The sequence below is a fragment of the Vulpes vulpes genome, chromosome 3 (genome assembly GCF_048418805.1).
Source record: "Vulpes vulpes isolate BD-2025 chromosome 3, VulVul3, whole genome shotgun sequence".
Classification (NCBI taxonomy): Eukaryota; Metazoa; Chordata; class Mammalia; order Carnivora; family Canidae; genus Vulpes; species Vulpes vulpes.
Window position 1 is genome coordinate 66,866,023 of NC_132782.1, and position 14,129 is coordinate 66,880,151.

The window sequence follows — 14,129 nt, forward strand, 5'->3', positions numbered from 1 at the left end:
TGTTACTATTTTCTTAAGGAGTTTTTGCACATTTTCTTCAGTTCAAGATATTTCCCCATGATTGTTTCTTTGGCTTATTGGAGACCTGGTGTGGTGTAATTTCCAAAAATCTGGGGACTTCCCATATCTTTTTCTAATTTCTAATTTGATTGTGGTCAGAGAAGATGCTTTATAGAGCTTTGACCTTTTTAAATTACTGAAATGTGTTCATGCTCTAGAATATGATACATCCTGGAAATGAATTCATGTGTGATTCCCAAGAATATGTGTTGTGGTGTTAGATATACCAGAAAATTCTATATGTGTCAGTGAGGTCAATCTGGTTGATGGTGCTCTTCTATTGTATAATTCACTGAATTTTTGTGCAGATGTTTTATCAGTTAGGGAGAGAAGTATTGAAGTCTCCAATTTTATTGTTGTATTCGTTATTTGTCCTTTCCATCTGATGGTTTTTCTTTTGTGTATTTTTGGGCTTTGTTATTAAGTGAAAAGGTACTTAAGGTTGTTTTATCTTCCTGATGAATTGACCTTTGTATCTCTACAAAATGCCCCTCTTTGGCTCTTTTATCATACCTTGCTTGAAATGTCTGTTTTGTCTGATATTCCCATGGCCTCTCCAGCTCCCTTTTGGTTACTCTTTTCATGATATATATATATATCCTTTTACTTTAATCCTTTTACTTTAATCTACTTGCATCTTTAAATCTAACATGTGTCTCTTGGGGACAGTGGAGGGCTGGCTCTTGCTGTCTTTCTGACAACCTCTGCCCTTTGGTTGGAGAGTTTGATCCAGTGAAGTGGTGGCAATTATGTCCAATATTTTTTTTCTGTACGTGTCATGTTGTTTCTGCTCGGAGCCTTCTTTGCCGTCTTCCTTTATGTGAGGCAAACATGGCTGGTGTGCCATTTTCATTTCTCTGTTGTGTTTTTGGGTGTTTCTGTTGCTGCGGAGTTGGAGATATTCTAGTCATTTCTACTATGATCATGAGCCTTTTCTGGGCACTCTGTAGGTTAAATCCCACTGCTCTGTCCGTGCCACCTGCCATCTCAGAACGTCTCCTCTCCCATCTCCCTCCTTTAAAGCCACAAGGCTGGAAAGTGTCCTTTGCCACTGGGCCAGGGTGGGAGAGGGTGTGAGCCCAAGGATGGCCTGAGCACCAGGCATGGACAGACAGACAGGACCCATGGTCACTACAGGGGTCCCAGCAGGCTCGGGCTGGGTTCACACGGTTCTGGGTTCTGACGCTGGCTCTGCCACTGTGTTTTCTTGGCTTCAGCAGCACAAGATGCCAATCCTGTTCCTTAGAAATCCAGGCAGTTCTCACAGCTCCCTGGTCAGGGCGAGCTTCATGGGCCTTTCTGCTCTTCCAGCAGGAAGCAGCCACTGAGGAGAGGGCTCTCACGTCATTCTGCTGCCTCGTGGGGGTTGGAAACTGGCTCATTTCTCCCAGCTCTCTGATGTGCTCTCCCCAGGACGTGGAGAGAAACAGGTTTCTTGAAAACAGATTCCACGCTGTGCCATTCATTCATATTTGCCTCCCTACCTACGCCAAGCTAATCTGACCTCCTTGCCGTCTCCTCCCTGCCTGGCACAGCTCGATACGTTTGTAGGGCCCATGCTCAGGAACCGCAGACAAGAAGTGGGAATCAGCTCTGTATTTCCAAGTCCACTCCCATCCTCCTGAGTTGTGTGTCCATATGTGTGCATGTGCACACCTGTGGATGCGTGTGTACTTACGGAGTAATGGACAAGTGCAGAGAACCGGTCGTGGAGAGCATAAAGTCCTATCTCCTTATCTTCTTCCCTCCAGGGTCCTTCCTCCTCTTTCCCTGACTGCTTTCACCTGTCGTCTTCCTGCAGGACGGCAGGGGTGCCAAGTAGAGTTCCTCACCTGGCTCCTGGCTCCTCTCATTCCTGTGCAGGTGCTCTTGGGCCACTGCCACCAAGAGGGCACCTGTGGACCAAAAGGCTGGGCTTACCACCCACGAAGCGGAGGGGACACACTCCATGAGGACCAATGGGTGTCTCAGAAACATGTGTTAGAAAGAGCTCGCATCGGATTTGGCCTTGGGTACGGGATTTGGGAGAGTTCTGAAAAAGCGGGTGTTTGCCCTGGTAGGGGATGCCGTCAGAGTGCAGGGAAGGTGCATGTTTGGGCGTCTTGCTACATCGTGTCAACAGGGAGGCTGGACTGCAGCAAGGGTAAGGAAGCAGCTGGTGTAGACGTGTGGTCCTGTGCTGTGACCCAGGGAGGGGTGTTGGGTATCTGGGGTGGGCGTGGCACGGGGACCTTGTTTTTGTCTGCGCTTAGACAAAACCTTGAAGGGATGTGCCTTGTCTCATTGTGTTGCCGTCTAAGAGGAGTCGGTCTGGGGCGGGTGCTGTGTCATATCCTATCTAACGGGAGAGCAACATGCCTGGCAGTGAGCTCCAGGCCCCCTTCCTTTTTTTTTTTTTATTTTTTTATTTTTAATTTTTTATTTATTTATGATAGTCACAGAGAGAGAGAGAGAGAGAGGCAGAGACACAGGCAGAGGGAGAAGCAGGCTCCATGCACCGGGAGCCTGATGTGGGATTCGATCCCGGGTCTCCAGGATCGCGCCCTGGGCCAAAGGCAGGCGCCAAACCGCTGCGCCACCCAGGGATCCCTCCAGGCCCCCTTCCTGACGTCAGAGGGGGCTTTAGTGTTTCCTTTCTTACCCGGCTATCTCCTCTTTGAATCTAATGGTTAGTTGCAGCAGCTGTTCATCTATGACACTCATGTGTGCGCATTCATGTGTGTGCTTGCAGACATACACACGTGTCCATGGGGATGACAGGCAGGAAGGAAAGTCGCACTTATCTCACGTCTCCTGCAAACTGCCAGAGATCGTGCTTTCCATCTCCCCGTCACACTCGTGTTTGGTCGTGTTCGAAGCTAGTCAGCTCCACACATGAGCAGTTTCCTCCCCACCACCCACCCTCACAAATGCTGCTATTCGTTCATCATCCCCCTTTCCACATCTGCCCTATTTTTCTGGCTTCCCCGGAGAGTCTCCTGACCCTGTGGATTATTGTGCAGTTTCACTGATTAGCTCCAAACATTCCTCGAGAAATCATCTGCGGTGGCCCGTTACGTAAGATCATGGTTCACCAGGTCTTCTGGAAGCTGTTTAAAATGCCCAGAAACGCATTAGAGTTTAACCACTGCAGTCCTGCCGAGATCAGATCTCCCGTGCCCACGAGGACCTGCAGGATGTGCGAGGAAGCATCACTGGGAGGTGCTCTTTCTCCACTGAGGCTGAAAGTGGCTCAGCAGCCAGACTTGTAGCTTTATTTAATTTTTTCTCCTCTGGGTTCATAACTGTGTTACACTGTTCATAGTCTATGAAGAATTGTTGCCACCTCTTGCCTGCTGGCTTGTTACTGTCTGTTACTTTTCTGCTCAATCACACCTTCTCCAAGTCTCTGGGCTGATCTGCCCATCCTGGCACCTAGCTAACATTCCTCCTCTAGGATTCTACTTTGAAGGAAGCTTCTTATTCCCTTCCCGTTGTATTTACTAAAGAAATACAGCAGCTTACAATGGATCAAGACTGCATTTTCTCCTGGATAGTATATAAGTGGGATTGAGATTCTGGGTTAGGTTTATGTCTCCCTCAAAACATTAAACTTAAAATATTTTTTAAGTTCAAAATATTGAATTTAATATTTAAAGTTTAATTTTTTGAACTATGTCATGTGGCAGAGACAGTTACTGCTCAGGAACTATCCATATCATACTCACATTTTCTGGCCTCCTGGAGTTGGGTGGGGACATGTGGCAAGTTCTAGCCAGTGGTCCCAGATCATAAGGATCACGTCCGAACTTTTAAAGCACTTAAGAGCAGGTGCATGACCCTCTAGTTCCTCGCCACGTGTGCAGGGAGCTGGAGGCCAAGGGACACAGATGGTGGCTGTAAGAATCAATTAGCTGGGATCTCTGGGTCACTGAAGTCAGAGTCCCTAGAAAAAGTGACAGAAATCACAGATTTTGTGAGGAAGACAATTGATTCTTTTTTTTTTTTAAGATTTATTTTTATTTTAGAGAGAGAGAGAGAGAACAAGCAGGAGAGTCAGAGGGAGAGGGAGAGAGAGAATCTCAACAGACTCCCTGCTGAGTGCAGAGCCCAACACAGGGCTCCAACTCATGACCCTGAGATAGTGACCTGAGCCTAAACCAAGAGTCAGATGCTTAACTGACTGAGCCACCCAGGAGCCCTGGCAAATGAATCTTTATTAACAAAGCCACTGAGATTTCCAGAGGAGGTTGCGACTGCAGCACACACACACAAAACGATCCCGTGCTAGCCAATGACTGTATCTGCAATAACAAATAAATGAAGTAATGCATAAAAAAGAGGTAACCAATGATTTAATGGCCTTTTAGAAAGTTGGAATCCTGGTGCTTAGGAAATGGAGTTTGTGATGTTTCTAGGAAGGGGCTTTTCAGGGAGAATCAGAGGCTAGTATTAGTGATGCTGTTTGGTTTAATTTCAAATGGCTTCATGTTTGTTACCTTGATATAGGCTCCAAGCATAATTAGAGCCATTTATATATTTCTGCTCACAAAGTATAAAGGAAAAGAAAATGTATTCTCCTTAGACAAGAATAGTAAAACAGAAAAAGGACGCATTTTTCATGGAGGTGTGAGCAAGTGATTTCTTTAGGTAGAAAAGTCACGGGTGTGAGCAGTGGCAGAAGAGAAAGGAGAGGCTTTGTCTCGTCCTAACTTCTGACTTCCAAGAGCCTGGAGATGTTGAAGGGACTTAAAATTTGGCGGTTCCCTTCCTAGCCTCTAGAGGGCACCACCATCCCAGCGCAGCATGGTTGTTGAGTCCATGACCCCATGGGCCACAAAGACCTGCTGTTTGCACAGAGAATAAAAAAAAAAAGGTTGTTTTTACCTTCTGGAAGTAAATTTTCCATGTAGCACTTTAAAAAATTAAAGTTAGAGGATGCATCCTAAATTCTCCTCTAAATTTAGATATTTCTTTGGGACGCCAGGGTGGCTCAGTGGTTGAGCATCTCTCTTTGGCTCAGGGCATGATCCCCGGGTCCTGGGATCAAGTTCCACATCGGGCTCCCTGTGAGGAGCCTGCTTCCCCCTTTGCCTGTGTCTCTGCCTCTCTTTGTGTCTCTCACTAATAAATAAATAAAATCTTTAAAAAATAAAAGAAAAGAAAAAAATACTTGGGTATTTCTTTTCCTAAGGACACCCAAGGTGTTTGAAAAAGTCCATATCAAACAAAATACAAACCAAAAGTGACCCTTAGGCCTTATAAAATAATTTACATAAGAATTTATTCAGATGTTAACCTTCTTACTTTATTGAATGAATTTGTAATAATTTCTTTACGGCAACATTTTAGAAGTAGATTTATTTCGCAAAGCCAAGTTTAGGAGCACAGTAAAAATCTGATTTGACTTGGTATTGAGGTTCCTGGCCTCCGTGGACTTTCCACTGTCATAACATAACAGGAACCATGCCTCGGGTGACTTCCCAAAGGCACATTTTGTTAACACAAATTTGGAATGTGTCCTTGCTCATCACAAAGCCATAGTAGATGCTAAAAACTTTCTAGTTAATGATTGCTGGCCAATCATGTTCTATACAATTTTTTTTCAAAATTTTCTTGAAAAAATGTTGAGATTACATGGCATATACACACATACGTAAGATCTGTGTGTATGTGTGTGTGTGTGTGTGTGTGTGTGTGTGTGTGTATCCAAAGCAAGTTTGCTTCTTTCATGCAGTGTGAAACATTAAAAATGTGGTTTGGGGTAAAAGCAATCCTTTAGAAAAATTTTAAGAACCTGTAAAGTAAGGAAATGATGTGTTCACATTTATTCACTTTGTCTCTTGAGGACCAGGATTATTACTTAGAGCTGCTTGTTTTCATCTTTTTGGGACATCTCGTTATGATTCAGACTGTTTCGTGCACAGAACTCAGCCCGAGGAAAACACGAAGCAGGATGTGTTGGAAAGCTTCACATAATAGCAAGCATAAAGGGGGTTGAGAAGAAACACACAGGACACAGGTCGGGACTGTCCCCTGTGCTGACCCCCACTCCCCACCTCAACCCTGTCGTCAGGATGGGGAACCTGATTTCTTTATGCACATTTATGCTTGTTTTAGTACGTAAAACATGGACAGCCCAGCCTGGTGCGGAGGTGCCACATGGCTGGCCCTGTGGGGCTCCACGCAGGGGAGGTCGGGGGTCTGCTGCTGGGCTGCACACACCCCGTGCTACACGGCAGGGTGCAGACGGTCACCACCATGTGTTAGGTGGGATCCGAGCTAAGAGGCCGCGTGTTGCAGGCAGGTGTGTCATGTTCAGGGGCAAGGGTCTGGACACATGCCTGTCTGGCATAACAGAGGAAGCCTGTGCTTCCTAAACATGAAAGGCCATGTGGGAGCATGTGGTCCAGCCCCGACAGCATGCATGTCCCACGGCTGCCCCTGCTGGCAACACAGCCAAAGAGGACGGGATGAGCAGTGATGACAAATGCACCTTAACATTTGAAAATACGGTGCTGAGAAGATGAGCATGATGCAGGGTTCTTGTGAAGAGTGAAAGGCTGAAAATAACTGCGCTTGGGCACGCTACCCTGATTGCCCCAGCTCGGCGTCCAGGATATGATAAGCTAGTGATGTCTACCGGGGAAGATGAAAGCACGATTTTAGGAAATCCAGCTACTTTTTCATTTGTAATTGCCCGACAATGGCCTTACTCCTAGTTTATGGAGGGCTTCTTTTTAGACCACGATCTGGGGGCTCCCATACATAACACAACCGTCCGTGGCTTGGGGCCCAGACGGTGGTCTTCGTGGTTTTAGGTGGACGCAGCTCACTTGGCCGGTTTGCTCCTTGGGTGGATCATTTCCAGCCTCTCTGCAGATCCGCAGCCCTTGCCTCCTGGCCTTCTCGGTCACCACTGAGGACACTACTGCTCAGCAGCCTCTTCCCCTGCCCTCCCCCCAGACTGACTTCCCTGGGAAATCCAATCAAACCAGACCTGGATCTCGGCGGGATTTCTCAAAGTCCGGGAGGCCTTGGTGAGGGCTTGCGTCAAGGAGTGCAGCCTTCTGGTCTCTGCTGCCCTTCAGGGGCAGGTGGCAGTTCCTTTCCTGCCGCCCCCCCCGGCCCCTCACTGTGTAGGGGAAGGTGCCCAGGCAGCTGGCTTCTAGTTGGTTAGACCCACGGCCCACAGAGGAGAGGCTGGAAGAAGAGGCCTCGCTCAGGCGGCATCTCCAGCAGGAGCTAGAACCCTCTGTGGCTCCCACCTCCGTCAGAGGGACCTGCTGAGGTTCCAGTTTCCCATCCCTTGGGCCTCACCCATGGACCACTTCCATCCACTTCTGTCGCTGCTGTTGTCTGGGATCTAGCCCATCCCCGTTTGGCTTCTCAGCTCCTCCATCACCGGTAACCGGTGCCCCCTGTCGACTCCCTCCCTACGGATCCTGCAGTGAGCCAGCTGTCCCCTGGCAGGACCCACGAACCCTTCGATTTTCTTCATCTTCATTTTGTGCCATTTATATTCCTCTGCCTTCCAGAAGTACACACTTCTAACACGTACCGTCCCCCATCACTTTTATCCCTTGGGGAAATTGAATCCTGACAGTCTTGTCCCTGGGAGGGAGCCTGGTAGACATACTCGTTACAAATGATTTGGCAACATTTTGTTTCACATAATCAAATGTCCCCAAGACAGTCCCTGGTGGCTAATTATGTTTTAAAAAATTAATACATTTTTACACTTGGGTTTGCAATCTGGAGGTCAATTCTAGGTGCAGAAGATTAGAAGTCTGTCTTTTTAGGACATGACAAACAATGAAGTTTACCACTATCGTTTAAGAGAATAGCTTGGATATACCTTGGTGTTGGTCAAGCTCATTTCATCTGCATTCATTCGGTTTCTTTTTGCCGGCATGCCGAAGTTTCCATTTACAAGATAGCCTTCGCTCCTTTGTTTATTTTCTGTATCTATCTTTTTTTTTTAAAGATTTTACTTATTTTATTATTTTTTTATGATAGTCACACACACACACACACACACAGAGGCAGAGACACAGGCAGAGGGAGAAGCAGGCTCCCTGAGGAGAACCCGATGAGAGACTCGATCCCTGGACCCCGGGATCATGACCTGAACCAAAGGCAGACACTCAACCACTGAGCCACCCAGGTGCCCCTGTATCTATCTTTTTAATCTAATCTTTTATCATCTTATAGGACATTTTCCCTGCATTCAGAGATTTTATGAAGCTTAGTTTATTACTGATTCCATCTCCTCCCCAGTTAATTCTACACTTCAAAATTTGGGGGCATATTTTTTATATTTTATGTAGTGTAATGTGGAATTACGTTCTGTGCAGTCTGTGTTGTAACTTCCTCCCAGCACGGGCAAATCTTTCCCTTCTTGCCTTGGGGCCTCATCAGCTCGGGGAGGTGCCCTCTCGTCTTTCCTGGTGTCCCCCTGACCTTCTCCGGCCTCACCAGCTTTCACCCCTGCTTCCGATTGCCTGCTTCTACGTTCAGACACAGCTCCAGCGTGTGTATTTTTGAAGATTTTAAAACAGGCATTTATGCTACATCCTGTATGATTCCAACCATATGACGCCCTGGAAAAGAAAGAACTGGGGACATAGCAAAAAGATCAGGGGTCACAAGAGATTGGGGCAGAGCAGAGGGCATTTTAGGGAAGTGAAAATAAATACTTTGCATGATGTTATAGTGATGGATACACGTCATTAACGTTTGTCCAAACCCGCAGAATGCACACCACAAGAGGGACCCTAATGAAACCATGGATGTTGGGTGATGATGACGTGTGGATGCCGGTTCTTTGACTGTTACACAGGTACCCCTCTGCTAGGGGATGTTGACGGTGAGGGGGCTGTGCATTTGTGGCGATGGGGGTGTTAGGAACTCACTGTACTTCCATTCATTTTGCTGTGAACCTAAAACTGTTCTAAAAACCAAAGTCTATTAAAAACATATACATATATATGTAACACTTCTCCGTGTAACTAAAAAAATAATATGGAGGCTTTTGAATAAAGCACAGACATTGCCAGTTTCTTCTCTAAATGACTCTGGAGAGAGTGTTCTCCCTAGAAGTTGCCAGGACTACCAATCCTCTCTGTATCCTTCTAGGTCCTTCCTATGCCTTCTCAGATATAGATGCAGGAACCTGTGCATACACAATGATAGCGTGCAAACAAGATTATGCTGACCTACTATTCTGCAACCCTTTGCTGATTTTTTCCACCAACTCTCTATCTCCAGGACCCTTCCACTGTCAGAACACACTTCTAGAACTTTCTTTTCCACTGGTTCATCATTTTACCCATTTTTCTCTGGGGTCCTTTTTAATCTTTTTGAGTGGTGGGTGGTTTCCAACAGATATTCCAGATATTAATCTCCAGCCTGTTGCATATATAGCAAACATTTTCTCTTATTTTTCTAATTTCCTGCTTGTTTTTTCATGTACGTTTTAAGTTTTCATGTGGCCATTCTGTCAGTGTTTCCTTTACGACCTCTGAGTTTTGTGACTAGCTCAGAAAATCCTTCCCCATCATAGGATTATAAAATTATTCTGATATTTTCTTTTCATTCTTTCACTTAGAATGTATGGTTGGGTCATGGTATATGGATTTAATCTTATTTTTCTTCTACAGAGATGGACAGTTATTTTAGTACCACATCAAAGAGAGCATTTTCTCTGCACTGATTTGAAATGCCACAATAGTGATACTCCCAGGATTTCTGTTCAGTTCTATTGAGGTATTTTTTATTCTTCCCCAAATATATTATTTTAATTTCTTTAACAAAACAGTATGTTTTGATATTTGGCCTGACTATTCCCCTTAATAGTATATTTTAAATTAGAACTTCATTAGTTTATTATATTTATTAATTAGTTGTTCTGGTACATTCATTTACTCTGATAAATGAATAGGAGAATTAGCATTTTTAATGCTAACCTAATTAGCATTAGGTTTTAAAAAACTACTGTTGCAACTTTGATCAGAATTGCATTGAATTTGTAAAGCAATTTTGGGGAGAACTGACATTATTTCATTGTCTATTCTGGTGTTGTATCTATTTATTCAGTTTAAAAATATTCTGCAAAAGATATTTTACTGGTTGGTTCTTTAAATATTCTATAACCTTTATAGGTATTTATGTAATTCTTGCATGTTTCTTGCTGGATGCATCCTGGGTTATTTTTTCTCTTTTTATTGTGATCCAGATCTTTATCCCCATTATACTTTCTAATTGCTTGAGACTAGTACTAGAAAGCCATCCGGGGTAATGCATGCTAGCTGCTATAACAAGGAGCCCCCGTGTTTTAACACCAGGATATTTTATGTCTTGATGAACAATTTGATGTAAGTTCGATCATCCTCATCTGAGCAGTGATTTAGTTCTTGTCATTCCAGCCGTGCCAGGCTGAGCGGCCCTGGAGCCCAGTCCCTGCGGTTCAATGCTTGCACGGTCGTTCAGATTCTGAACTCATCTCCTTCTCCTAATTGCCTTGCGAGAGAAGCTACAGCCAGGACGCGCCACTAACCTCTGCTCATCTTCTCTGTGACTACGACATGCACTGGCGTGTGACCTGCCTTCCAAGCAATAAAAGACAAGGGCTTTATGAAATGTCTTGCCACAGGATAACATTGGTATGTTTTTTTTGCGGTCCTTAATATCCATTTTCTCACCATCCACCTGCTAAAATAATGCTATATATTTTAGGTTTCATTATTTTAAATATTATGGAGGATGTTCTTTCAAGTCACTATGCTTTGTCTTAAAGTAATTAAGTGAGCTGATGTAACAATCTAGAAATCTCAGTGGCTTCATGGGGGAAGCTGGGATTCTTTTTCATGTCACAAGCCTGGTGGATGTGTTCTGTTTTTAAATGTGTGTGTGTGTGTGTGTGTGTGTGTGTGTGTATGTTTAAACATTTCTAGGAACTTAGGGCAAGGGTGAGGGGAGAGAGTTGAATCTTGATCTGTCACCTTAATCCAATACTATCCTGCAGATTGATTTTTACCGCGTTTAAAGTGTAATGCCCAGAAATGACCCCCATGCCCCGCCCCAGCTTTGAGTGCTGGGGCAGGATCCATCAGGTGGGAAGTACATCAGCAGCTCCAACCTCACGTACCAGGTGTGAGCCTATGGTGGCTGTACCAGAATTCCCGGACTCTCGGCGTCTGGGGTCTCTGGCGTGAATCGGAAGCCCGGGAAGACTTGAAGTCCTAAGCTTCCTCTCCCTCCTCTATTCTGCATCCTCACAAGCAGCATTGCTCCAGATGGAAGCACGGCCTGTTCTTAGTCGCTCTGCTTCCCAATCCAGTTTTGCGGGGTGAGAGGAGCCGGACACTGACCCCAGCCCACATAGCTTCTTCCAGCCTTTCTCACCGGGGGCTTGGCCGTGGCCTGGCCTCTCTGATGGAAGCAGTCCCTGCCCCTGGGCACCTGCCGAGCCTGTCCCCGGGGTGTCCTGCACTCTCGCCTGCAGCCTTTCACTGCCCCATGGTCCTCCTCTTCCAGGCAGGCCACCCACGCCTGAGCTGCTCCTGTCCTGTGGAAAGGGGGCTCAGCGTGGCTGTCTGGGGGCTTCTTTGCCTGTGGCTCCTTTTTTCTCACAGGACAGTGTCTCTTTTAGAGGACCCGGCTGCTTCCTGGGCTCAGCATGCTCAGCATGCTCCGGCATTGCTCTTCCTCTTGGGGTTCACTCCTCCACTTGTCCCCCTGGCCCCTCCCACAGGTGTGGGGCTCTGTCCCCTCTGTCCTCTCTGGGTTGATAATCATCCAGGACACTGAAGCTCTTGTTCAATGGGAAATGTTCCCCGGGAAGCGGGGGGGGGGGGGGGGGATGGGGACCTCGTTCTTTTCCATGAACACTTCAGCTTAAATTAGTTTTCTCATATGAATGATGCAGAGTCATAAATTGGTGCTAATCAACCCTGGGCACATAGCGAAGCCTCCTTTATGCACTGAGAGGGTTCACATAATTGAATTTTGCATATAACCAAAGATTATTCCTTCCAGTGGCCAACTTATGAGGGATTTCGGTGTTAGATTTTCCGGAAACCGAGGGGACGGGCAGTGTCAGAAGGCCAGCGCCCTAAGACGCCAGGTCACCCCGGGAAGGGGAGGGACTCCAGGGTGAACCGAGGGGCCTCTGCTGGCTTCTGAGTTTCATTTCCAAGGGCCATGAGGCCGAGGAGGAGTTGCTTTCTGAGAAGACCTCTGTCGGGTAGGTGCTTTTCATGAGAGGACTGCCCACGGTTGGCTCGACGGCATGTCAACGCCTTAAAACATAGTCAAACACAATTGCATTGGCTAGAGTCTTTCTGGGGCTACCTGAGAGTCTTGTCCCTAACAGGGAACAACATCACAACTACTACTCATGAAACGATTATTCCATCTGATGTTCGTGGCCTTAATGAAAACGTGAGGCTAGAGTTGCTAAGTTCTCTCTCCCTGGTGTACCCGGAGGAGTTCTTATCTTTGGGCCCCATGAGAATGGCAAGCCCCTGCATCCTTAATTGCAAGATAAACCAACATGCATGCCAGCTCTTGGAAGATTATGGTAAGCATTGATTCCCCTCCCTCTTTCCAGACCCCTGAAAGCTTACAGTAATGAAAACAACATAACTCCATGGAAAACAGTATGTAAAACATGCATGCACATTATGTATTTACATATAAATGAACAGAAGATAAAGAGCTCGCTTTCATTATATGTGCTTCCTCTGGGGGATGTTTTGAAAAAAGAAAAGCAAAAGTTCGTTTTTTTGTTTTTTGTTTTTTAAAGATGAGTAATGTCTATAAATAAAATTGAAAAGAAAAACGAAAAACAACCCGCTAAACACTGGGCTTGAAAAAAAATGTAACAAATCCGAGGAACGTTTTTATGATTTTTTTTTCCCTAGGCAAAGAACTTTATTAACCTTGTTTCAAACTTTATTCCCAGGCTTCTTCAGCTTAATTAGATGCAAAGAATGAATTGTGTATAAGCAAAAACTGAAAACAGCTGCAGTGTCCAAGGGACTTGGGTTTAAAAATATTAGAGATCTAGATTTTATCAGATCCATGAACAAAATTTTAAAAAGCAGTCATGATATAAAATAGCAGCTCCCAGTAACTTCTTCAGGTTTTATCTTCTTCAGAAGTTGACTCAATTCAGTTTGCTTCCTTCTTGGAAGCTTCATCAAAATTCTCCACAAGATCTGGAACTTCATCATCATCATCCTCTCTGGTAGCGAGTGGTGCTTTTCCATCCACGGATTGTTTGGGCAGAGCCTCAGCCAGTCTTAAACTAGTCAGACTGTCTGCACCAAGCTGGTTTAAGGTGCTTTGTCTCAGCATGGCCTGTAATGGTGAAAGTGTTCGCTGCCAGTGATGCCTGAACTTTAGGGTTGTTAAAAGGATCACTGTTCCTTGGTTTGTGAACATATTCACTTCTTCAATACCAGAGATATTGTTTACCCCTAACTTCTTTAAGGAGAACTGAAGATTTTTTATCATCTGCCGTAGCTGTTCTAGGAACCACCTTCTTCTTTCGGCGAGCAGTTCCTTTCCCACCAATGCGCACCTGTGCTTGCAATTTGGCGAGTTTCTCCTGGTTCATGATAGTTTCTTTCATCTTGTTGGAGCGCAAATGGGACCACGGGGTGGGGGGTACTAGGGTTGGCGCTGGGGGGGATCTCGGGCGGACCAGCTGAGGTTAGGCGCACACACGCGGGGACGCGAGATGGCAGCTAAAGCCGTTTTTATGATTTTTAAAGAAAGTTTACATCTGATCATATTTCTTCCTGAGAGTTCATGAATATACACATCATATAGAAGAGATTAAAAACCCAAAATATTTGTCCAATGGATGAGGACATAGGAAAGAAGGCCCTTTTATGCTATGTTTTTTTTTTCTTTTCAGAAAAATTTATGGTTTAGTATTTCCCTCCTGTTTTCCACTGGAAATCAGTTTTCCCTAGAAATTAAATGAGTGAGGATCATGAGTTCGCCCGAATGTCTTTTTTTGAAACTAGCATTTTGTAGTGTTCTCACTTTCAAACCTGTGTCTCTCGAGTATACCCTTC

The 14,129-nt window shown here is 45.4% G+C and overlaps 1 pseudogene; it reads right to left on the reverse strand.

The window, feature by feature from the left end:
• Positions 1-12,973: 12,973 nt before the first annotated feature.
• LOC112934256 (transcription factor BTF3 pseudogene) lies at positions 12,974-13,704 on the reverse strand (annotated as a pseudogene).
• Between the last annotated feature and the right edge of the window lie 425 nt (positions 13,705-14,129).